Source organism: Podarcis tiliguerta (assembly GCF_965153285.1).
Source record: "Podarcis tiliguerta genome assembly, chromosome: 6".
NCBI classification, from domain to species: Eukaryota; Metazoa; Chordata; class Lepidosauria; order Squamata; family Lacertidae; genus Podarcis; species Podarcis tiliguerta.
In genome coordinates this window covers 89,766,527-89,791,671 of record NC_139539.1, presented here as the reverse complement: position 1 = coordinate 89,791,671, position 25,145 = coordinate 89,766,527, and positions in this window count along the sequence as shown.

Genomic DNA, 25,145 nt, shown 5'->3' with positions numbered 1-25,145 from the left:
CAGTAAAAATCTGGCGTTTTGGAATTCACTCAAAAATGGTGCAAAACTGCTGCAAACGATTCCCTGAAAGGTTTTTTTGGGAGAAACAGATGGGTTTTTATCATCAGAAACCGAATTAGCCCTCGACGTATGAACACCTTTTTCTGAAAAAATCCCTAAGCCGCGCGGTCAGAATTTCAGCAAAAATCTGGCGTTTTGTAATTCACTCAAAAATGGTGCCAAACTGTTGCAAACGATCCCCTGAAAGGTTTTTCGGCGGAAACAGATGGGTTTTTATCATCGGAAAAAGAATTAGCCGTTGACGTCTAAACAACTTTTTTTGAAAAAATCCCTAAGCCGCGCTGTCAAAATTTCAGCAAAAATTTGGCATTTTGGAATTCACTCAAAAATGGTGACAAACTGTTGCAAACGATCCCCTGAAAGGTTTTTCGGCGGAAACAGATGGGTTTTTATCATCGGAAAAAGAATTAGCCGTTGACGTCTAAACAACTCTTTTTGAAAAAATCCCTAATCCGCGCGGTCACAATTTCAGCAAAAATCTGGCGTTTTGGAATTCACTCAAAAATGGTGATAAACTGTTCCAAATGATCCCCTGAAAGGTTTTTTGGTGGAAACAGATGGGTTTTTATCATCGCAAACAGAATTAGCCCTCGACGTCTGAACAACTTTTTTTTGAAAAAATCCCTAAACCGTGCGGTCAGAATTTCAGCAAAAATCTGGCGTTTTGGAATTCACTCAAAAATGGTGCCAAACTGTTGCAAACGATCCCCTGAAAGGTTTTTTGCCGGAAACAGGTGCGTTTTTATCATCAGAAACAGAATTAGCCATCGACGTCTGAACAACTTTTTTTAAAAAATACCTAAGCCGCGCGGTCAGAATTTCAGTAAAAATCTGGCGTTTTGGAATTCACTCAAAAATGGTGCAAAACTGCTGCAAACGATTCCCTGAAAGGTTTTTTTGGGAGAAACAGATGGGTTTTTATCATCAGAAACCGAATTAGCCCTCGACGTATGAACACCTTTTTCTGAAAAAATCCCTAAGCCGCGCGGTCAGAATTTCAGCAAAAATCTGGCGTTTTGGAATTCACTCAAAAAACGTGACAAACTGTTGCAAACGATCCCCTGAAAGGTTTTTCGGCGGAAACAGATGGGTTTTTATCATCAGAAACAGAATTAGCCATCGACGTCTGAACAACTTTTTTTAAAAAATACCTAAGCCGCGCGGTCAGAATTTCAGTAAAAATTTGGCGTTTTGGAATTCACTCAAAAAAGGTGCCAAACTGTTGCAAACGATCCCCTGAAAGGTTTTTTGGCGGAAACAGGTGGGTTTTTATCATCAGAAACAGAATTAGCCATCGATGTCTGAACAACTTTTTTTAAAAAATACCTAAGCCGCGCGGTCAGAATTTCAGTAAAAATCTGGCGTTTTGGAATTCACTCAAAAATGGTGCAAAACTGCTGCAAACGATTCCCTGAAAGGTTTTTTGGCGGAAACAGGTGGGTTTTTATCATCCGAAACAGAATAAGCCGTCGACGTCTGAACAACTTTTTTTTAAAAAAATCCCTAAGCCGCGCGGTCAGAATTACAGGAAAAATCTGACATTCTGGAATTCACTCAAAAATGGTGCCAAACTGTTGAAACGATCCCCTGAAAGGTTTTTTGGCGGAAACAGGTGGGTTTTTATCATCAGAAGGAGAATTAGCCATCGACGTCTGAACAACTTTTTTTGAAAAAATACCTAAGCCGCGCGCGGTCAGCATTTCAGCAAAAATTTGGCGTTTTGGAATTCACTCAAAAAAGGTGCCAAACTGTTGCAAACGATCCCCTGAAAGGTTTTTTGGCGGAAACAGGTGGGTTTTTATCATCAGAAAGAGAATTAGCCATCGACGTCTGAACAACTTTTTTTGAAAAAATACCTAAGCCGCGCGGTCAGAATTTCAGCAAAAATCTCGCGTTTTGGAATTCACTCAAAAAACGTGACAAACTGTTGCAAATGATCCCCTGAAAGGTTTTTCGGCGGAAACAGATGGGTTTTTATCATCGGAAAAAGAATTAGCCGTCAACGTCTAAACAACTTTTTTTGAAAAAATCCCTAAGCCGCGCGGTCAGAATTTCAGCAAAAATCTGGCGTTTTGGAATTCACTCAAAAATGGTGCCAAACTGTTGCAAACGATCCCCTGAAAGGTTTTTTGGCGGAAACAGGTGGGTTTTTATCATCAGAAAGAGAATTAGCCGTCGACGTCTGAACAACGTCTTTTTGAAAAAATCCCTAAGCCGCGCGGTCAGAATTTCAGCAAAAATCTGGCGTTTTGGAATTGACTCAAAAATGGTGCCAAACTGGTGCAAACGATCCCCTGAAAGGTTTTTTGGCGGAAACAGATGGGTTTTTATCATCGCAAACAGAATTAGCCCTGGACGTCTGAACAAATTTTTTTGAAAAAATCCCTAAGCCGCACGGTCACAATTTCAGCAAAAATTTGGCGTTTTGGAATTCACTCAAAAATGGTGCCAAACTGCTGCAAACAATTCCCTGAAAGGTTTTTTTGGGAGAAACAGATGGGTTTTTATCATCAGAAACCGAATTAGCCCTCGACGTCTGAACACCTTTTTCTGAAAAAATCCCTAAGCCGCGCGGTCAGAATTTCAGCAAAAATCTGGCGTTTTGCAATTCACTCAAAAAAGGTGCCAAACTGTTGCAAACGATCCCCTGAAAGGTTTTTCGGCGGAAACAGATGGGTTTTTATCATCGGAAAAAGAATTAGCCGTCGACGTCTAAACAACTTTTTTTTGAAAAAATCCCTAAGCCGCGCGGTCACAATTTCAGCAAAAATCTGGCGTTTTGGAATTCACTCAAAAAAGGTGCCAAACTGTTGCAAACGATCCCCTGAAAGGTTTTTCGGCGGAAAGAGATTGGTTTATATCATCAGAAACAGAATTAGCCCTCGACGTCTGAACACCTTTTTTTGAAAAAATCCCTAATCCGCGCGGTCACAATTTCAGCAAAAATCTGGCGTTTTGGAATTCACTCAAAAATGGTGATAAACTGTTCCAAATGATTCCCTGAAAGGTTTTTGGTGGAAACAGATGGGTTTTTATCATCGCAAACAGAATTAGCCCTCGACGTCTGAACAACTTTTTTTTGAAAAAATCCCTAAAACGTGCGGTCAGAATTTCAGCAAAAATCTGGCGTTTTGGAATTCACTCAAAAATGGTGCCAAACTGTTGCAAACGATCCCCTGAAAGTTTTTTTGGGGAGAAACAGATGGGTTTTTATCATCGGAAACAGAATTAGCCCTCGACGTCTAAACAACTTTTTTTGAAAAAATCCCTAAGCCGCACGGTCACAATTTTAGCAAAAATTTGGCGTTTTGAAATTCACTCAAAAATGGTGACAAACTGTTGCAAATGATCCCCTGAAAGGTTTTTTGGTGAAAACAGATGGGTTTTTATCATCGGAAAAAGAATTAGCCCTCGACGTCTGAACAACTTTTTTTTGAAAAAATCCCTAAGCCGCGCGGTCAGAATTTCAGTAAAAATCTGGCGTTTTGGAATTCACTCAAAAATGGTGCCAAACTGCTGCAAACGATTCCCTGAAAGGTTTTTTTGGGAGAAACAGATGGGTTTTTATCATCAGAAACCGAATTAGCCCTCGATGTCTGAACACCTTTTTCTGAAAAAATCCCTAAGCCGCGCGGTCAGAATTTCAGCAAAAATCTGGCGTTGTGGAATTCACTCAAAAAAGGTGACAAACTGTTGCAAACGATCCCCTGAAAGGTTTTTCGGCGGAAACAGATGGGTTTTTATCATCGGAAAAAGAATTAGCCTTTGACGTCTAAACAACTTTTTTTGAAAAAATCCCTAAGCCGCTCGGTCACAATTTCCGCAAAAATTTGGCGTTTTGGAATTCACTCAAAAATGGTGCCAAACTGTTGCAAACGATTCCCTGAAAGGTTTTTCGGTGGAAAGAGATTGGTTTATATCATCAGAAACAGAATTAGCCCTCGACGTCTGAACACCTTTTTTTGAAAAAATCCCTAATCCGCGCGGTCACAATTTCAGCAAAAATCTGGCCTTTTGGAATTCACTCAAAAATGGTGATAAACTGTTCCAAATGATTCCCTGAAAGGTTTTTGGTGGAAACAGATGGGTTTTTATCATCGCAAACAGAATTAGCCCTCGACGTCTGAACAACTTTTTTTTGAAAAAATCCCTAAAACGGGCGGTCAGAATTTCAGCAAAAATCTGGCGTTTTGGAATTCACTCAAAAATGGTGCCAAACTGCTGCAAACGATTCCCTGAAAGGTTTTTTTGGGAGAAACAGATGGGTTTTTATCATCAGAAACCGAATTAGCCCTCGACGTCTGAACAGCTTTTTCTGAAAAAATCCCTAAGCCGCGCGGTCAGAATTTCAGCAAAAATCTGGCGTTTTGGAATTCACTCAAAAAAGATGCCAAACTGTTGCAAACGATCCCCTGAAAGGTTTTTTGGCGGAAATAGGTGGGTTTTTATCATCAGAAAGAGAATTAGCCGTCGACGTCTGAACAACCTTTTTTTAAAAAAATCCCTAAGCCGCGTGGTCAGAATTTCAGTAAAAATCTGACATTCTGGAATTCACTCAAAAATGGTGCCAAACTGTTGCAAACGATCCCCTGAAAGGTTTTTCGGTGGAAACAGATGGGTTTTTATCATCGGAAACAGAATTAGCCCTCGACGTCTAAACAACTTTTTTTGAAAAAATCCCTAAGCCGCACGGTCACAATTTCAGCAAAAATTTGGCGTTTTGGAATTCACTCAAAAATGGTGCCAAACTGCTGCAAACGATTCCCTGAAAGGTTTTTTTGGGAGAAACAGATGGGTTTTTATCATCAGAAACCAAATTAGCCCTCGACGTCTGAACACCTTTTTCTGAAAAAATCCCTAAGCCGCGCGGTCAGAATTTCAGCAAAAATCTGGTGTTTTGGAATTCACTCAAAAAAGGTGACAAACTGTTGCAAACGATCCCCTGAAAGGTTTTTCGGCGGAAACAGATGGGTTTTTATCATCGGAAAAAGAATTAGCCGTTGACGTCTAAACAACTTTTTTTGAAAAAATCCCTAAGCCGCGCGGTCACAATTTCAGCAAAAATTTGGTGTTTTGGAATTCACTCAAAAATGGTGCCAAACTGTTGCAAACGATTCCCTGAAAGGTTTTTCAGTGGAAAGAGATTGGTTTATATCATCAGAAACAGAATTAGCCCTCGACGTCTGAACACCTTTTTTTGAAAAAATCCCTAATCCGCGCGGTCACAATTTCAGCAAAAATCTGGCGTTTTGGAATTCACTCAAAAAAGGTGCCAAACTGTTGCAAACGATCCCCTGAAAGGTTTTTCGGTGGAAACAGATGGGTTTTTATCATCGGAAACAGAATTAGCCGTCGACGTCTAAACAACTTTTTTTGAAAAAATCCCTAAGCCGCGCAGTCACAATTTCAGCAAAAATTTGGCTTTTTGGAATTCACTCAAAAATGGTGACAAACTGTTGCAAACGATCCCCTGAAAGGTTTCTTGGCGGAAACAGATGGGTTTTTATCATCAGAAACAGAATTAGCCGTCGACGTCTAAACAACTTTTTTTGAAAAAATCCCTAAGCCGTGCGGTCACAATTTCAGCAAAAATCTGACATTCTGGAATTCACTCAAAAAACGTGACAAACTGTTGCAAACGATCCCCTGAAAGGTTTTTCGGCGGAAACAGATGGGTTTTTATCATCGGAAAAAGAATTAGCCGTCGACGTCTAAACAACTTTTTTTGAAAAAATCCCTAAGCCGCGCGGTCACAATTTCAGCAAAAATTTGGCGTTTTGGAATTCACTCAAAAATGGTGCCAAACTGTTGCAAACGATTCCCTGAAAGGTTTTTCAGTGGAAAGAGATTGGTTTATATCATCAGAAAGAGAATTAGCCGTCGACGTCTGAACAACGTCTTTTTGAAAAAATCCCTAAGCCGCGCGGTCAGAATTTCAGCAAAAATCAGGCGTTTTGGAATTGACTCAAAAATGGTGCCAAACTGGTGCAAACGATCCCCTGAAAGGTTTTTTGGCGGAAACAGGTGGGTTTTTATCATCCGAAACAGAATAAGCCGTCGACGTCTGAACAACTTTTTTTTAAAAAAATCCCTAAGCCGCGCGGTCAGAATTACAGGAAAAATCTGACATTCTGGAATTCACTCAAAAATGGTGCCAAACTGTTGAAACGATCCCCTGAAAGGTTTTTTGGCGGAAACAGGTGGGTTTTTATCATCAGAAACAGAATTAGCCATCGACGTCTGAAGAACTTTTTTTGAAAAAATACCTAAGCCGCGCGGTCAGAATTTCAGCAAAAATCTGCCGTTTTGGAATTCACTCAAAAAAGGTGCCAAACTGTTGCAAACGATCCCCTGAAAGGTTTTTCGGTGGAAACAGGTGGGTTTTTATCATCGGAAACAGAATTAGCCATCGACATCTGAACAACTTTTTTTTGAAAAAATCCCTAAGCCGAGCGGTCAGAATTTCAGCAAAAATCTGCCGTTTTGGAATTCACTCAAAAAAGGTGCCAAACTGTTGCAAACGATCCCCTGAAAGGTTTTTCGGTGGAAACAGGTGGGTTTTTATCATCGGAAACAGAATTAGCCATCGACATCTGAACAACTTTTTTCTGAAAAAATCCCTAAGCTGCGCGGTCAGAATTTCAGTAAAAATCTGACATTGTGGAATTCACTCAAAAATGGTGCCAAACTGTTGCAAACGATCCTCTGAAATGTTTTTCGGTGGAAACAGATGGGTTTTTATCATCGGAAACAGAATTAGCCCTCGACATCTGAACAACTTTTTTTTGAAAAAATCCCTAAGCCGAGCGGTCAGAATTTCAGCAAAAATCTGGCGTTTTGGAATTCACTCAAAAAAGGTGCCAAACTGTTGCAAACGATCCCCTGAAAGGTTTTTTGGCGGAAATAGGTGGGTTTTTATCATCAGAAAGAGAATTAGCCGTCGACGTCTGAACAACCTTTTTTAAAAAAAATCCCTAAGCCGCGTGGTCAGAATTTCAGTAAAAATCTGACATTCTGGAATTCACTCAAAAATGGTGCCAAACTGTTGCAAACGATCCCCTGAAAGGTTTTTCGGTGGAAACAGATGGGTTTTTATCATCGGAAGCAGAATTAGCCCTCGACGTCTAAACAACTTTTTTTGAAAAAATCCCTAAGCCGCACGGTCACAATTTCAGCAAAAATCTGGTGTTTTGGAATTCACTCAAAAATGGTGCCAAAGTGTTGCAAACGATCCCCTGAAAGGTTTTTCGGCGGAAACAGATGGGTTTTTATCATCGGAAAAAGAATTAGCCGTCGACGTCTAAACAACTTTTTTTGAAAAAATCCCTAAGCCGCGCGGTCAGAATTTCAGCAAAAATATGGCGTTTTGGAATTCACTCAAAAATGGTGTCAAACTGTTGCAAATGTTCCCCTGAAAGGTTTTTCGGTGGAAACAGATGGGTTTTTATCATCGGAAACAGAATTAGCCCTCGACGTCTAAACACCTTTTTTTGAAAAAATCCCTAATCCGCGTGGTCACAATTTCAGCAAAAATCTGGCGTTTTGGAATTCACTCAAAAATGGTGATAAACTGTTCCAAATGATCCCCTGAAAGGTTTTTTGGCGGAAACAGGTGGGTTTTTATCATCAGAAACAGAATTAGCCATCGATGTCTGAACAACTTTTTTTAAAAAATACCTAAGCCGCGCGGTCAGAATTTCAGTAAAAATCTGGCGTTTTGGAATTCACTCAAAAATGGTGCAAAACTCCTGCAAACGATTCCCTGAAAGGTTTTTTTGGGAGAAACAGATGGGTTTTTATCATCAGAAACCGAATTAGCCCTCGACGTATGAACACCTTTTTCTGAAAAAATCCCTAAGCCGCGCGGTCAGAATTTCAGCAAAAATTTGGCGTTTTGTAATTCACTCAAAAATGGTGCCAAACTGTTGCAAACGATCCCCTGAAAGGTTATTCGGCGGAAACAGATGGGTTTTTATCATCGGAAAAAGAATTAGCCGTTGACGTCTAAACAACTTTTTTTGAATAAATCCCTAAGCCGCGCTGTCAAAATTTCAGCAAAAATTTGGCATTTTGGAATTCACTCAAAAATGGTGACAAACTGTTGCAAACGATCCCCTGAAAGGTTTTTCGGCGGAAACAGATGGGTTTTTATTATCGGAAAAAGAATTAGCCGTTGACGTCTAAACAACTCTTTTTGAAAAAATCCCTAATCCGCGCGGTCACAATTTCAGCAAAAATCTGGCGTTTTGGAATTCACTCAAAAATGGTGACAAACTGTTGCAAACGATCCCCTGAAAGGTTTTTTGCCGGAAACAGGTGGGTTTTTATCATCAGAAACAGAATTAGCCATCGACGTCTGAACAACTTTTTTTAAAAAATACCTAAGCCGCGCGGTCAGAATTTCAGTAAAAATTTGGCGTTTTGGAATTCACTCAAAAAAGGTGCCAAACTGTTGCAAACGATCCCCTGAAAGGTTTTTTGGCGGAAACAGGTGGGTTTTTATCATCAGAAAGAGAATTAGCCATCGACGTCTGAACAACTTTTTTTGAAAAAATACCTAAGCCGCGCGGACAGAATTTCAGCAAAAATCTGGCGTTTTGGAATTCACTCAAAAAACGTGACAAACTGTTGCAAACGATCCCCTGAAAGGTTTTTCGGCGGAAACAGATGGGTTTTTATCATCGGAAAAAGAATTAGCCGTCAACGTCTAAACAACTTTTTTTGAAAAAATCCCTAAGCCGCGCGGTCAGAATTTCAGCAAAAATCTGGCGTTTTGGAATTCACTCAAAAATGGTGCCAAACTGTTGCAAACGATCCCCTGAAAGGTTTTTTGGCGGAAACAGGTGGGTTTTTATCATCAGAAAGAGAATTAGCCGTCGACGTCTGAACAACGTCTTTTTGAAAAAATCCCTAAGCCGCGCGGTCAGAATTTCAGCAAAAATCTGGCGTTTTGGAATTGACTCAAAAATGGTGCCAAACTGGTGCAAACGATCCCCTGAAAGGTTTTTTGGCGGAAACAGATGGGTTTTTATCATCGCAAACAGAATTAGCCCTGGACGTCTGAACAACTTTTTTTGAAAAAATCCCTAAGCCGCACGGTCACAATTTCAGCAAAAATTTGGCGTTTTGGAATTCACTCAAAAATGGTGCCAAACTGCTGCAAACGATTCCCTGAAAGGTTTTTTTGGGAGAAACAGATGGGTTTTTATCATCAGAAACCGAATTAGCCCTCGACGTCTGAACACCTTTTTCTGAAAAAATCCCTAAGCCGCGCGGTCAGAATTTCAGCAAAAATCTGGCGTTTTGGAATTCACTCAAAAAAGGTGCCAAACTGTTGCAAACGATCCCCTGAAAGGTTTTTCGGCGGAAACAGATGGGTTTTTATCATCGGAAAAAGAATTAGCCGTTGACGTCTAAACAACTTTTTTTGAAAAAATCCCTAAGCCGCGCGGTCAAAATTTCAGCAAAAATTTGGCATTTTGGAATTCACTCAAAAATGGTGACAAACTGTTGCAAACGATCCCCTGAAAGGTTTTTCGGCGGAAACAGATGGGTTTTTATCATCGGAAAAAGAATTAGCCGTTGACGTCTAAACAACTCTTTTTGAAAAAATCCCTAATCCGCGCGGTCACAATTTCAGCAAAAATCTGGCGTTTTGGAATTCACTCAAAAATGGTGACAAACTGTTGCAAACGATCCCCTGAAAGGTTTTTTGCCGGAAACAGGTGGGTTTTTATCATCAGAAACAGAATTAGCCATCGACGTCTGAACAACTTTTTTTAAAAAATACCTAAGCCGCGCGGTCAGAATTTCAGTAAAAATCTGGCATTTTGGAATTCACTCAAAAATGGTGCCAAACTGCTGCAAACGATTCCCTGAAAGGTTTTTTTGGGAGAAACAGATGGGTTTTTATCATCAGAAACCGAATTAGCCCTCGACGTCTGAACAGCTTTTTCTGAAAAAATCCCTAAGCCGCGCGGTCAGAATTTCAGCAAAAATCTGGCGTTTTGGAATTCACTCAAAAAACGTGACAAACTGTTGCAAACGATCCCCTGAAAGGTTTTTCGGCGGAAACAGATGGGTTTTTATCATCGGAAAAAGAATTAGCTGTCAACGTCTAAACAACTTTTTTTGAAAAAATCCCTAAGCCGCGTGGTCACAATTTCAGCAAAAATTTGGCGTTTTGGAATTCACTCAAAAATGGTGCCAAACTGTTGCAAACGATTCCCTGAAAGGTTTTTCAGGGGAAAGAGATTGGTTTATATCATCAGAAAGAGAATTAGCCGTCGACGTCTGAACAACGTCTTTTTGAAAAAATCCCTAAGCCGCGCGGTCAGAATTTCAGCAAAAATCTGGCGTTTTGGAATTGACTCAAAAATGGTGCCAAACTGGTGCAAACGATCCCCTGAAAGGTTTTTTGGCGGAAACAGGTGGGTTTTTATCATCCGAAACAGAATAAGCCGTCGACGTCTGAACAACTTTTTTTTAAAAAAGTCCCTAAGCCGCGCGGTCAGAATTACAGGTAAAATCTGACATTCTGGAATTCACTCAAAAATGGTGCCAAACTGTTGAAACGATCCCCTGAAAGGTTTTTTGGCGGAAACAGGTGGGTTTTTATCATCAGAAAGAGAATTAGCCATCGACGTCTGAACAACTTTTTTTGAAAAAATACCTAAGCCGCGCGCGGTCAGAATTTCAGCAAAAATTTGGCGTTTTGGAATTCACTCAAAAAAGGTGCCAAACTGTTGCAAACGATCCCCTGAAAGGTTTTTTGGCGGAAACAGGTGGGTTTTTATCATCAGAAAGAGAATTAGCCATCGACGTCTGAACAACTTTTTTTGAAAAAATACCTAAGCCGCGCGGTCAGAATTTCAGCAAAAATCTGGCGTTTTGGAATTCACTCAAAAAACGTGACAAACTGTTGCAAACGATCCCCTGAAAGGTTTTTCGGCGGAAACAGATGGGTTTTTATCATCGGAAAAAGAATTAGCCGTCAACGTCTAAACAACTTTTTTTGAAAAAATCCCTAAGCCGCGCGGTCAGAATTTCAGCAAAAATCTGGCGTTTTGGAATTCACTCAAAAATGGTGCCAAACTGTTGCAAACGATCCCCTGAAAGGTTTTTTTGGCGGAAACAGGTGGGTTTTTATCATCAGAAAGAGAATTAGCCGTCGACGTCTGAACAACGTCTTTTTGAAAAAATCCCTAAGCCGCGTGGTCACAATTTCAGCAAAAATTTGGCGTTTTGGAATTCACTCAAAAATGGTGCCAAACTGTTGCAAACGATTCCCTGAAAGGTTTTTCAGGGGAAAGAGATTGGTTTATATCATCAGAAAGAGAATTAGCCGTCGACGTCTGAACAACGTCTTTTTGAAAAAATCCCTAAGCCGCGCGGTCAGAATTTCAGCAAAAATCTGGCGTTTTGGAATTGACTCAAAAATGGTGCCAAACTGGTGCAAACGATCCCCTGAAAGGTTTTTTGGCGGAAACAGGTGGGTTTTTATCATCCGAAACAGAATAAGCCGTCGACGTCTGAACAACTTTTTTTTAAAAAAGTCCCTAAGCCGCGCGGTTAGAATTACAGGTAAAATCTGACATTCTGGAATTCACTCAAAAATGGTGCCAAACTGTTGAAACGATCCCCTGAAAGGTTTTTTGGCGGAAACAGGTGGGTTTTTATCATCAGAAAGAGAATTAGCCATCGATGTCTGAACAACTTTTTTTGAAAAAATACCTAAGCCGCGCGCGGTCAGAATTTCAGCAAAAATTTGGCGTTTTGGAATTCACTCAAAAAAGGTGCCAAACTGTTGCAAACGATCCCCTGAAAGGTTTTTTGGCGGAAACAGGTGGGTTTTTATCATCAGAAAGAGAATTAGCCATCGACGTCTGAACAACTTTTTTTGAAAAAATACCTAAGCCGCGCGGTCAGAATTTCAGCAAAAATCTGGCGTTTTGGAATTCACTCAAAAAACGTGACAAACTGTTGCAAACGATCCCCTGAAAGGTTTTTCGGCGGAAACAGATGGGTTTTTATCATCGGAAAAAGAATTAGCCGTCAACGTCTAAACAACTTTTTTTGAAAAAATCCCTAAGCCGCGCGGTCAGAATTTCAGCAAAAATCTGGCGTTTTGGAATTTACTCAAAAATGGTGCCAAACTGTTGCAAACGATCCCCTGAAAGGTTTTTTTGGCGGAAACAGGTGGGTTTTTATCATCAGAAAGAGAATTAGCCGTCGACGTCTGAACAACGTCTTTTTGAAAAAATCCCTAAGCCGCGCGGTCAGAATTTCAGCAAAAATCTGGCGTTTTGGAATTGACTCAAAAATGGTGCCAAACTGGTGCAAACGATCCCCTGAAAGGTTTTTTGGCGGAAACAGATGGGTTTTTATCATCGCAAACAGAATTAGCCCTGGACGTCTGAACAACTTTTTTTGAAAAAATCCCTAAGCCGCACGGTCACAATTTCAGCAAAAATTTGGCGTTTTGGAATTCACTCAAAAATGGTGCCAAACTGCTGCAAACGATTCCCTGAAAGGTTTTTTTGGGAGAAACAGATGGGTTTTTATCATCAGAAACCGAATTAGCCCTCGACGTCTGAACACCTTTTTCTGAAAAAATCCCTAAGCCGCGCGGTCAGAATTTCAGCAAAAATCTGGCGTTTTGGAATTCACTCAAAAAAGGTGCCAAACTGTTGCAAACGATCCCCTGAAAGGTTTTTCGGCGGAAACAGATGGGTTTTTATCATCGGAAAAAGAATTAGCCGTCAACGTCTAAACAACTTTTTTTGAAAAAATCCCTAAGCCGCGCGGTCAGAATTTCAGCAAAAATCTGGCGTTTTGGAATTCACTCAAAAATGGTGACAAACTGTTGCAAACGATCCCCTGAAAGGTTTTTTTGGCGGAAACAGGTGGGTTTTTATCATCAGAAAGAGAATTAGCCGTCGACGTCTGAACAACGTCTTTTTGAAAAAATCCCTAAGCCGCGCGGTCAGAATTTCAGCAAAAATCTGGCGTTTTGGAATTGACTCAAAAATGGTGCCAAACTGGTGCAAACGATCCCCTGAAAGGTTTTTTGGCGGAAACAGATGGGTTTTTATCATCGCAAACAGAATTAGCCCTGGACGTCTGAACAACTTTTTTTGAAAAAATCCCTAAGCCGCACGGTCACAATTTCAGCAAAAATTTGGCGTTTTGGAATTCACTCAAAAATGGTGCCAAACTGCTGCAAACGATTCCCTGAAAGGTTTTTTTGGGAGAAACAGATGGGTTTTTATCATCAGAAACCGAATTAGCCCTCGACGTCTGAACACCTTTTTCTGAAAAAATCCCTAAGCCGCGCGGTCAGAATTTCAGCAAAAATCTGGCTTTTTGGAATTCACTCAAAAAAGGTGCCAAACTGTTGCAAACGATCCCCTGAAAGGTTTTTCGGCGGAAACAGATGGGTTTTTATCATCAGAAAAAGAATTAGCCGTCGACGTCTAAACAACTTTTTTTTGAAAAAATCCCTAAGCCGCGCGGTCACAATTTCAGCAAAAATCTGGCGTTTTGGAATTCACTCAAAAAAGGTGCCAAACTGTTGCAAACGATCCCCTGAAAGGTTTTTTGGCGGAAATAGGTGGGTTTTTATCATCAGAAAGAGAATTAGCCGTCGACGTCTGAACAACCTTTTTTTAAAAAAATCCCTAAACCGCGTGGTCAGAATTTCAGTAAAAATCTGACATTCTGGAATTCACTCAAAAATGGTGCCAAACTGTTGCAAACGATCCCCTGAAAGGTTTTTTGGGGAGAAACAGATGGGTTTTTATCATCGGAAACAGAATTAGCCCTCGACGTCTAAACAACTTTTTTTGAAAAAATCCCTAAGCCGCACGGTCACAATTTCAGCAAAAATTTGGCGTTTTGAAATTCACTCAGAAATGGTGACAAACTGTTGCAAATGATCCCCTGAAAGGTTTTTTGGTGGAAACAGATGGGTTTTTATCATCGGAAAAAGAATTAGCCCTCGACGTCTGAACAACTTTTTTTTGAAAAAATCCCTAAGCCGCGCGGTCAGAATTTCAGTAAAAATCTGGCGTTTTGGAATTCACTCAAAAATGGTGCCAAACTGCTGCAAACGATTCCCTGAAAGGTTTTTTTGGGAGAAACAGATGGGTTTTTATCATCGGAAACAGAATTAGCCCTCGACGTCTGAACACCTTTTTCTGAAAAAATCCCTAAGCCGCGCGGTCAGAATTTCAGCAAAAATCTGGCGTTGTGGAATTCACTCAAAAAAGGTGACAAACTGTTGCAAACGATCCCCTGAAAGGTTTTTCGGCGGAAACAGATGGGTTTTTATCATCGGAAAAAGAATTAGCCTTTGACGTCTAAACAACTTTTTTTGAAAAAATCCCTAAGCCGCTCGGTCACTATTTCCGCAAAAATTTGGCGTTTTGGAATTCACTCAAAAATGGTGCCAAACTGTTGCAAACGATTCCCTGAAAGGTTTTTCAGTGGAAAGAGATTGGTTTATATCATCAGAAACAGAATTAGCCCTCGACGTCTGAACACCTTTTTTTGAAAAAATCCCTAATCCGCGCGGTCACAATTTCAGCAAAAATCTGGCGTTTTGGAATTCACTCAAAAAAGGTGCCAAACTGTTGCAAACGATCCCCTGAAAGGTTTTTTGGCGGAAATAGGTGGGTTTTTATCATCAGAAAGAGAATTAGCCGTCGACGTCTGAACAACCTTTTTTTAAAAAAATCCCTAAGCCGCGTGGTCAGAATTTCAGTAAAAATCTGACATTCTGGAATTCACTCAAAAATGGTGCCAAACTGTTGCAAACGATCCCCTGAAAGGTTTTTTTGGGAGAAACAGATGGGTTTTTATCATCGGAAACAGAATTAGCCCTCGACGTCTAAACAACTTTTTTTGAAAAAATCCCTAAGCCGCACGGTCACAATTTCAGCAAAAATTTGGCGTTTTGAAATTCACTCAAAAATGGTGACAAACTGTTGCAAATGATCCCCTGAAAGGTTTTTTGGTGGAAACAGATGGGTTTTTATCATCGGAAAAAGAATTAGCCCTCGACGTCTGAACAACTTTTTTTTGAAAAAATCCCTAAGCCGCTCGGTCACAATTTCCGCAAAAATTTGGCGTTTTGGAATTCACTCAAAAATGGTGCCAAACTGTTGCAAACGATTCCCTGAAAGGTTTTTCAGTGGAAAGAGATTGGTTTATATCATCAGAAACAGAATTAGCCCTCGACGTCTGAACACCTTTTTTTGAAAAAATCCCTAATCCGCGCGGTCACAATTTCAGCAAAAATCTGGCGTTTTGGAATTCACTCAAAAATGGTGATAAACTGTTCCAAATGATCCCCTGAAAGGTTTTTGGTGGAAACAGATGGGTTTTTATCATTGCAAACAGAATTAGCCCTCGACGTCTGAACAACTTTTTTTTGAAAAAATCCCTAAACCGCGCGGTCAGAATTTCAGCAAAAATCTGGCGTTTTGGAATTCACTCAAAAATGGTGCCAAACTGTTGCAAACGATCCCCTGAAAGGTTTTTTGGTGGAAATAGAGGCGTTTTTATCATCGCAAACAGAATTAGCCCTCGACGTCTGAACAACTTTTTTTTGAAAAAATCCCTAAGCCGCGCGGTCAGAATTTCAGTAAAAATCTGGCGTTTTGGAATTCACTCAAAAATGGTGCCAAACTGCTGCAAACGATTCCCTGAAAGGTTTTTTTGGGAGAAACAGATGGGTTTTTATAATCAGAAACCGAATTAGCCCTCGACGTCTGAACAGCTTTTTCTGAAAAAATCCCTAAGCCGCGCGGTCAGAATTTCAGCAAAAATCTGGCGTTTTGGAATTCACTCAAAAAAGATGCCAAACTGTTGCAAACGATCCCCTGAAAGGTTTTTTGGCGGAAATAGGTGGGTTTTTATCATCAGAAAGAGAATTAGCCGTCGACGTCTGAACAACCTTTTTTTAAAAAAATCCCTAAGACGCGTGGTCAGAATTTCAGTAAAAATCTGACATTCTGGAATTCACTCAAAAATGGTGCCAAACTGTTGCAAACGATCCCTTGAAAGGTTTTTCGGTGGAAACAGATGGGTTTTTATCATCGGAAACAGAATTAGCCCTCGACGTCTAAACAACTTTTTTTGAAAAAATCCCTAAGCCGCACGGTCACAATTTCAGCAAAAATTTGGCGTTTTGGAATTCACTCAAAAATGGTGCCAAACTGCTGCAAACGATTCCCTGAAAGGTTTTTTTGGGAGAAACAGATGGGTTTTTATCATCAGAAACCGAATTAGCCCTCGACGTCTGAACACCTTTTTCTGAAAAAATCCCTAAGCCGCGCGGTCAGAATTTCAGCAAAAATCTGGCGTTTTGGAATTCACTCAAAAAAGGTGACAAACTGTTGCAAACGATCCCCTGAAAGGTTTTTCGGCGGAAACAGATGGGTTTTTATCATCGGAAAAAGAATTAGCCGTTGACGTCTAAACAACTTTTTTTGAAAAAATCCCTAAGCCGCACGGTCACAATTTCAGCAAAAATTTGGTGTTTTGGAATTCACTCAAAAATGGTGCCAAACTGTTGCAAACGATTCCCTGAAAGGTTTTTCAGTGGAAAGAGATTGGTTTATATCATCAGAAACAGAATTAGCCCTCGACGTCTGAACACCTTATTTTAAAAAAATACCTAATCCGCGCTGTCAGAATTTCAGCAAAAATCTGGCGTTTTGGAATTCACTCAAAAAAGGTGCCAAACTGTTGAAAACGATCCCCTGAAAGGTTTTTCGGTGGAAACAGATGGGTTTTTATCATCGGAAACAGAATTAGCCGTCGACGTCTAAACAACTTTTTTTGAAAAAATCCCTAAGCCGCGCAGTCACAATTTCAGCAAAAATTTGGCTTTTTGGAATTCACTCAAAAATGGTGACAAACTGTTGCAAACGATCCCCTGAAAGGTTTCTTGGCGGAAACAGATGGGTTTTTATCATCAGAAACAGAATTAGCCGTCGACGTCTAAACACCTTTTTTTGAAAAAATCCCTAAGCCGTGCGGTCACAATTTCAGCAAAAATCTGGCGTTTTGGAATTCACTCAAAAATGGTGCCAAACTGTTGCAAACGATCCCCTGAAAGGTTTTTTGGCGGAAACAGGTGGGTTTTTATCATCAGAAACAGAATTAGCCATCGACCTCTGAACACCTTTTTTAAAAAAATACGTAAGCCGCACGGTCAGAATTTCAGCAAAAATCTGGCGTTTTGGAATTCACTCAAAAAAGGTGCCAAACTGTTGCAAACGATCCCCTGAAAGGTTTTTCGGTGGAAACAGGTGGGTTTTTATCATCAGAAAGAGAATTAGCCATCGACGTCTGAACAACTTTTTTTGAAAAAATACCTAAGCCGCGCGGTCAGAATTTCAGCAAAAATCTGGCGTTTTGGAATTCACTCAAAAAACGTGACAAACTGTTGCAAACGATCCCCTGAAAGGTTTTTCGGCGGAAACAGATGGGTTTTTATCATCGGAAAAAGAATTAGCCGTCAACGTCTAAACAACTTTTTTTGAAAAAATCCCTAAGCCGCGCGGTCAGAATTTCAGCAAAAATCTGGCGTTTTGGAATTCACTCAAAAATGGTGCCAAACTGTTGCAAACGATCCCCTGAAAGGTTTTTTTGGCGGAAACAGGTGGGTTTTTATCATCAGAAAGAGAATTAGCCGTCGATGTCTGAACAACGTCTTTTTGAAAAAATCCCTAAGCCGCGTGGTCACAATTTCAGCAAAAATTTGGCGTTTTGGAATTCACTCAAAAATGGTGCCAAACTGTTGCAAACGATTCCCTGAAAGGTTTTTCAGGGGAAAGAGATTGGTTTATATCATCAGAAAGAGAATTAGCCGTCGACGTCTGAACAACGTCTTTTTGAAAAAATCCCTAAGCCGCGCGGTCAGAATTTCAGCAAAAATCTGGCGTTTTGGAATTGACTCAAAAATGGTGCCAAACTGGTGCAAACGATCCCCTGAAAGGTTTTTTGGCGGAAACAGGTGGGTTTTTATCATCCGAAACAGAATAAGCCGTCGACGTCTGAACAACTTTTTTTTAAAAAAGTCCCTAAGCCGCGCGGTCAGAATTACAGGTAAAATCTGACATTCTGGAATTCACTCAAAAATGGTGCCAAACTGTTGAAACGATCCCCTGAAAGGTTTTTTGGCGGAAACAGGTGGGTTTTTATCATCAGAAAGAGAATTAGCCATCGATGTCTGAACAACTTTTTTTGAAAAAATACCTAAGCCGCGCGCGGTCAGAATTTCAGCAAAAATTTGGCGTTTTGGAATTCACTCAAAAAAGGTGCCAAACTGTTGCAAACGATCCCCTGAAAGGTTTTTTGGCGGAAACAGGTGGGTTTTTATCATCAGAAAGAGAATTAGCCATCGACGTCTGAACAACTTTTTTTGAAAAAATACCTAAGCCGCGCGGTCAGAATTTCAGCAAAAATCTGGCGTTTTGGAATTCACTCAAAAAACGTGACAAACTGTTGCAAACGATCCCCTGAAAGGTTTTTCGGCGGAAACAGATGGGTTTTTATCATCGGAAAAAGAATTAGCCGTCAACGTCTAAACAACTTTTTTTGAAAAAATCCCTAAGCCGCGCGGTCAGAATTTCAGCAAAAATCTGGCGTTTTGGAATTCACTCAAAAATGGTGCCAAACTGTTGCAAACGATCCCCTGAAAGGTTTTTTTGGCGGAAACAGGTGGGTTTTTATCATCAGAAAGAGAATTAGCCGTCGACGTCTGAACAACGTCTTTTTGAAAAAATCCCTAAGCCGCGCGGTCAGAATTTCAGCAAAAATCTGGCGTTTTGGAATTGACTCAAAAATGGTGCCAAACTGGTGCAAACGATCCCCTGAAAGGTTTTTTGGCGGAAACAGATGGGTTTTTATCATCGCAAACAGAATTAGCCCTGGACGTCTGAACAACTTTTTTTGAAAAAATCCCTAAGCCGCACGGTCACAATTTCAGCAAAAATTTGGCGTTTTGGAATTCACTCAAAAATGGTGCCAAACTGCTGCAAACGATTCCCTGAAAGGTTTTTTTGGGAGAAACAGATGGGTTTTTATCATCAGAAACCGAATTAGCCCTCGACGTCTGAACACCTTTTTCTGAAAAAATCCCTAAGCCGCGCGGTCAGAATTTCAGCAAAAATCTGGCGTTTTGGAATTCACTCAAAAAAGGTGCCAAACTGTTGCAAACGATCCCCTGAAAGGTTTTTCGGCGGAAACAGATGGGTTTTTATCATCGGAAAAAGAATTAGCCGTCAACGTCTAAACAACTTTTTTTGAAAAAATCCCTAAGCCGCGCGGTCAGAATTTCAGCAAAAATCTGGCGTTTTGGAATTCACTCAAAAATGGTGCCAAACTGTTGCAAACGATCCCCTGAAAGGTTTTTTTGGCGGAAACAGGTGGGTTTTTATCATCAGAAAGAGAATTAGCCGTCGACGTCTGAACAACGTCTTTTTGAAAAAATCCCTAAGCCGCGCGGTCAGAATTTCAGCAAAAATCTGGCGTTTTGGAATTGACTCAAAAATGGTGCCAAACTGGTGCAAACGATCCCCTGAAAGGTTTTTTGGCGGAAACAGATGGGTTTTTATCATCGCAAACAGAATTAGCCCTGGACGTCTGAACAACTTTTTTTGAAAAAATCCCTAAGCCGCACGGTCACAATTTCAGCAAAAATTTGGCGTTTTGGAATTCACTCAAAAATGGTGCCAAACTGCTGCAAACGATTCCCTGAAAGGTTTTTTTGGGAGAAACAGATGGGTTTTTATCATCAGAAACCGAATTAGCCCTCGACGTCTGAACACCTTTTTCTGAAAAAATCCCTAAGCCGCGCGGTCAGAATTTCAGCAAAAATCTGGCTTTTTGGAATTCACTCAAAAAAGGTGCCAAACTGTTGCAAACGATCCCCTGAAAGGTTTTTCGGCGGAAACAGATGGGTTTTTATCATCAGAAAAAGAATTAGCCGTCGACGTCTAAACAACTTTTTTTTGAAAAAATCCCTAAGCCGCGCGGTCACAATTTCAGCAAAAATCTGGCGTTTTGGAATTCACTCAAAAAAGGTGCCAAACTGTTGCAAACGATCCCCTGAAAGGTTTTTTTGGCGGAAATAGGTGGGTTTTTATCATCAGAAAGAGAATTAGCCGTCGACGTCTGAACAACCTTTTTTTAAAAAAATCCCTAAACCGCGTGGTCAGAATTTCAGTAAAAATCTGACATTCTGGAATTCACTCAAAAATGGTGCCAAACTGTTGCAAACGATCCCCTGAAAGGTTTTTTGGGGAGAAACAGATGGGTTTTTATCATCGGAAACAGAATTAGCCCTCGACGTCTAAACAACTTTTTTTGAAAAAATCCCTAAGCCGCACGGTCACAATTTCAGCAAAAATCTGGCGTTTTGGAATTCACTCAAAAAAGGTGCCAAACTGTTGCAAACGATCCCCTGAAAGGTTTTTTGGCGGAAATAGGTGGGTTTTTATCATCAGAAAGAGAATTAGCCGTCGACGTCTGAACAACCTTTTTTTAAAAAAATCCCTAAGCCGCGTGGTCAGAATTTCAGTAAAAATCTGACATTCTGGAATTCACTCAAAAATGGTGCCAAACTGTTGCAAACGATCCCCTGAAAGGTTTTTTTGGGAGAAACAGATGGGTTTTTATCATCGGAAACAGAATTAGCCCTCGACGTCTAAACAACTTTTTTTGAAAAAATCCCTAAGCCGCACGGTCACAATTTCAGCAAAAATTTGGCGTTTTGAAATTCACTCAAAAATGGTGACAAACTGTTGCAAATGATCCCCTGAAAGGTTTTTTGGTGGAAACAGATGGGTTTTTATCATCGGAAAAAGAATTAGCCCTCGACGTCTGAACAACTTTTTTTTGAAAAAATCCCTAAGCCGCTCGGTCACAATTTCCGCAAAAATTTGGCGTTTTGGAATTCACTCAAAAATGGTGCCAAACTGTTGCAAACGATTCCCTGAAAGGTTTTTCAGTGGAAAGAGATTGGTTTATATCATCAGAAACAGAATTAGCCCTCGACGTCTGAACACCTTTTTTTGAAAAAATCCCTAATCCGCGCGGTCACAATTTCAGCAAAAATCTGGCGTTTTGGAATTCACTCAAAAATGGTGATAAACTGTTCCAAATGATCCCCTGAAAGGTTTTTGGTGGAAACAGATGGGTTTTTATCATTGCAAACAGAATTAGCCCTCGACGTCTGAACAACTTTTTTTTTGAAAAAATCCCTAAACCGCGCGGTCAGAATTTCAGCAAAAATCTGGCGTTTTGGAATTCACTCAAAAATGGTGCCAAACTGTTGCAAACGATTCCCTGAAAGGTTTTTTTGGGAGAAACAGATGGGTTTTTATAATCAGAAACCGAATTAGCCCTCGACGTCTGAACAGCTTTTTCTGAAAAAATCCCTAAGCCGCGCGGTCAGAATTTCAGCAAAAATCTGGCGTTTTGGAATTCACTCAAAAAAGATGCCAAACTGTTGCAAACGATCCCCTGAAAGGTTTTTTGGCGGAAATAGGTGGGTTTTTATCATCAGAAAGAGAATTAGCCGTCGACGTCTGAACAACCTTTTTTTAAAAAAATCCCTAAGACGCGTGGTCAGAATTTCAGTAAAAATCTGACATTCTGGAATTCACTCAAAAATGGTGCCAAACTGTTGCAAACGATCCCTTGAAAGGTTTTTCGGTGGAAACAGATGGGTTTTTATCATCGGAAACAGAATTAGCCCTCGACGTCTAAACAACTTTTTTTGAAAAAATCCCTAAGCCGCACGGTCACAATTTCAGCAAAAATTTGGCGTTTTGGAATTCACTCAAAAATGGTGCCAAACTGCTGCAAACGATTCCCTGAAAGGTTTTTTTGGGAGAAACAGATGGGTTTTTATCATCAGAAACCGAATTAGCCCTCGACGTCTGAACACCTTTTTCTGAAAAAATCCCTAAGCCGCGCGGTCAGAATTTCAGCAAAAATCTGGCGTTTTGGAATTCACTCAAAAAAGGTGACAAACTGTTGCAAACGATCCCCTGAAAGGTTTTTCGGCGGAAACAGATGGGTTTTTATCATCGGAAAAAGAATTAGCCGTTGACGTCTAAACAACTTTTTTTGAAAAAATCCCTAAGCCGCGCGGTCACAATTTCAGCAAAAATTTGGTGTTTTGGAATTCACTCAAAAATGGTGCCAAACTGTTGCAAACGATTCCCTGAAAGGTTTTTCAGTGGAAAGAGATTGGTTTATATCATCAGAAACAGAATTAGCCCTCGACGTCTGAACACCTTATTTTAAAAAAATACCTAATCCGCGCTGTCAGAATTTCAGCAAAAATCTGGCGTTTTGGAATTCACTCAAAAAAGGTGCCAAACTGTTGAAAACGATCCCCTGAAAGGTTTTTCGGTGGAAACAGATGGGTTTTTATCATCGGAAACAGAATTAGCCGTCGACGTCTAAACAACTTTTTTTGAAAAAATCCCTAAGCCGCGCAGTCACAATTTCAGCAAAAATTTGGCTTTTTGGAATTCACTCAAAAATGGTGACAAACTGTTGCAAACGATCCCCTGAAAGGTTTCTTGGCGGAAACAGATGGGTTTTTATCATCAGAAACAGAATTAGCCGTCGACGTCTAAACACCTTTTTTTGAAAAAATCCCTAAGCCGTGCGGTCACAATTTCAGCAAAAATCTGGCGTTTTGGAATTCACTCAAAAATGGTGCCAAACTGTTGCAAACGATCCCCTGAAAGGTTTTTTGGCGGAAACAGGTGGGTTTTTATCATCAGAAACAGAATTAGCCATCGACCTCTGAACACCTTTTTTAAAAAAATACGTAAGCCGCACGGTCAGAATTTCAGCAAAAATCTGGCGTTTTGGAATTCACTCAAAAAAGGTGCCAAACTGTTGCAAACGATCCCCTGAAAGGTTTTTCGGTGGAAACAGGTGGGTTTTTATCATCAGAAACAGAATTAGCCTTCGACGTCTAAACAACTTTTTTTGAAAAAATCCCTAAGCCGCACGGTCACAATTTCAGCAAAAATTTGGCGTTTTGGAATTCACTCAAAAATGGTGCCAAACTGCTGCAAACGATTCCCTGAAAGGTTTTTTTGGGAGAAACAGATGGGTTTTTATCATCAGAAACCGAATTAGCCCTCGACGTCTGAACACCTTTTTCTGAAAAAATCCCTAAGCCGCGCGGTCAGAATTTCAGCAAAAATCAGGCGTTTTGGAATTCACTCAAAAAAGGTGACAAACTGTTGCAAACGATCCCCTGAAAGGTTTTTCGGCGGAAACAGATGGGTTTTTATCATCGGAAAAAGAATTAGCCGTTGACGTCTAAACAACTTTTTTTGAAAAAATCCCTAAGCCGCGCGGTCACAATTTCAGCAAAAATTTGGTGTTTTGGAATTCACTCAAAAATGGTGCCAAACTGTTGCAAACGATTCCCTGAAAGGTTTTTCAGTGGAAAAAGATTGGTTTATATCATCAGAAACAGAATTAGCCCTCGACGTCTGAACACCTTTTTTTGAAAAAATCCCTAATCCGCGCGGTCACAATTTCAGCAAAAATCTGGCGTTTTGGAATTCACTCAAAAATGGTGATAAACTGTTCCAAATGATCCCCTGAAAGGTTTTTGGTGGAAACAGATGGGTTTTTATCATCGCAAACAGAATTAGCCCTCGACGTCTGAACAACTTTTTTTAAAAAAATCCCTAAGCCGCGCGGTCAGAATTTCAGCAAAAATCTGACATTCTGGAATTCACTCAAAAATGGTGCCAAACTGTTGCAAACGATCCCCTGAAAGGTTTTTCAGTGGAAACAGATGGGTTTTTATCATCGGAAACAGAATTAGCCCTCGACGTCTGAACAACTTTTTTTTGAAAAAATCCCTAAGCCGCGCGGTCAGAATTTCAGCAAAAATCTGGCGTTCTGCAATTCACTCAAAAATGGCGCCAAATTGCTGCACACGATTCCCTGAAAGGTTTTTTTGGGAGTAACAGATGGGTTTTTATCATCAGAAACCGAATTAGCCCTTGGCGTTTGAACACCTTTTTCTGAAAAAATCCCTAAGCTGCGCAGTCAGAAGTTCAGCAAAAATCTGGCGTTTTGGAATTCACTCAAAAAAGGTGACAAACTGTTGCAAACGATCCCCTGAAAGGTTTCTTGGCGGAAACAGATGGGTTTTTATCATCAGAAACAGAATTAGCCGTCGACGTCTAAACAACTTTTTTTGAAAAAATCCCTAAGCCGCGCGGTCAGAATTTCAGCAAAAATCTGGCGTTTTGGAATTCACTCAAAAATGGTGCCAAACTGTTGCAAACGATCCCCTGAAAGGTTTTTTGGTGGAAACAGGTGGGTTTTTATCATCAGAAACAGAATTAGCCATCCACCTCTGAACACCTTTTTTAAAAAAATACGTAAGCCGCGCGGTCAGAATTTCAGCAAAAATCTGGCGTTTTGGAATTCACTCAAAAAAGGTGCCAAACTGTTGCAAACGATCCCCTGAAAGGTTTTTTGGCGGAAACAGGTGGGTTTTTATCATCAGAACGAGAATTAGCCGTCGACGTCTGAACAAACTTTTTTTAAAAAAACCCCTAAGCCGCGCGGTCAGAATTTCAGCAAAAATCTGACATTCTGGAATTCACTCAAAAATGGTGCCAAACTGTTTCAAACGATCCCCTGAAAGGTTTTTCAGTGGAAACAGATGGGTTTTTATCATCGGAAACAGAATTAGCCCTCGACATCTGAACAACTTTTTTTTGAAAAAATCCCTAAGCCGCGCGGTCAGAATTTCAGCAAAAATCTGGCGTTCTGCAATTCACTCAAAAATGGCGCCAAATTGCTGCAAACGATTCCCTGAAAGGTTTTTTTGGGAGAAACAAATGGGTTTTTATCATCAGAAACCGAATTAGCCCTCGACGTTTGAACACCTTTTTCTGAAAAAATCCCTAAGCTGCGCGGTCAGAATTTCAGCAAAAATCTGGCGTTTTGGAATTCACTCAAAAAAGGTGCCAAACTGTTGCAAACGATCCCCTGAAAGGTTTTTCGGTGGAAAC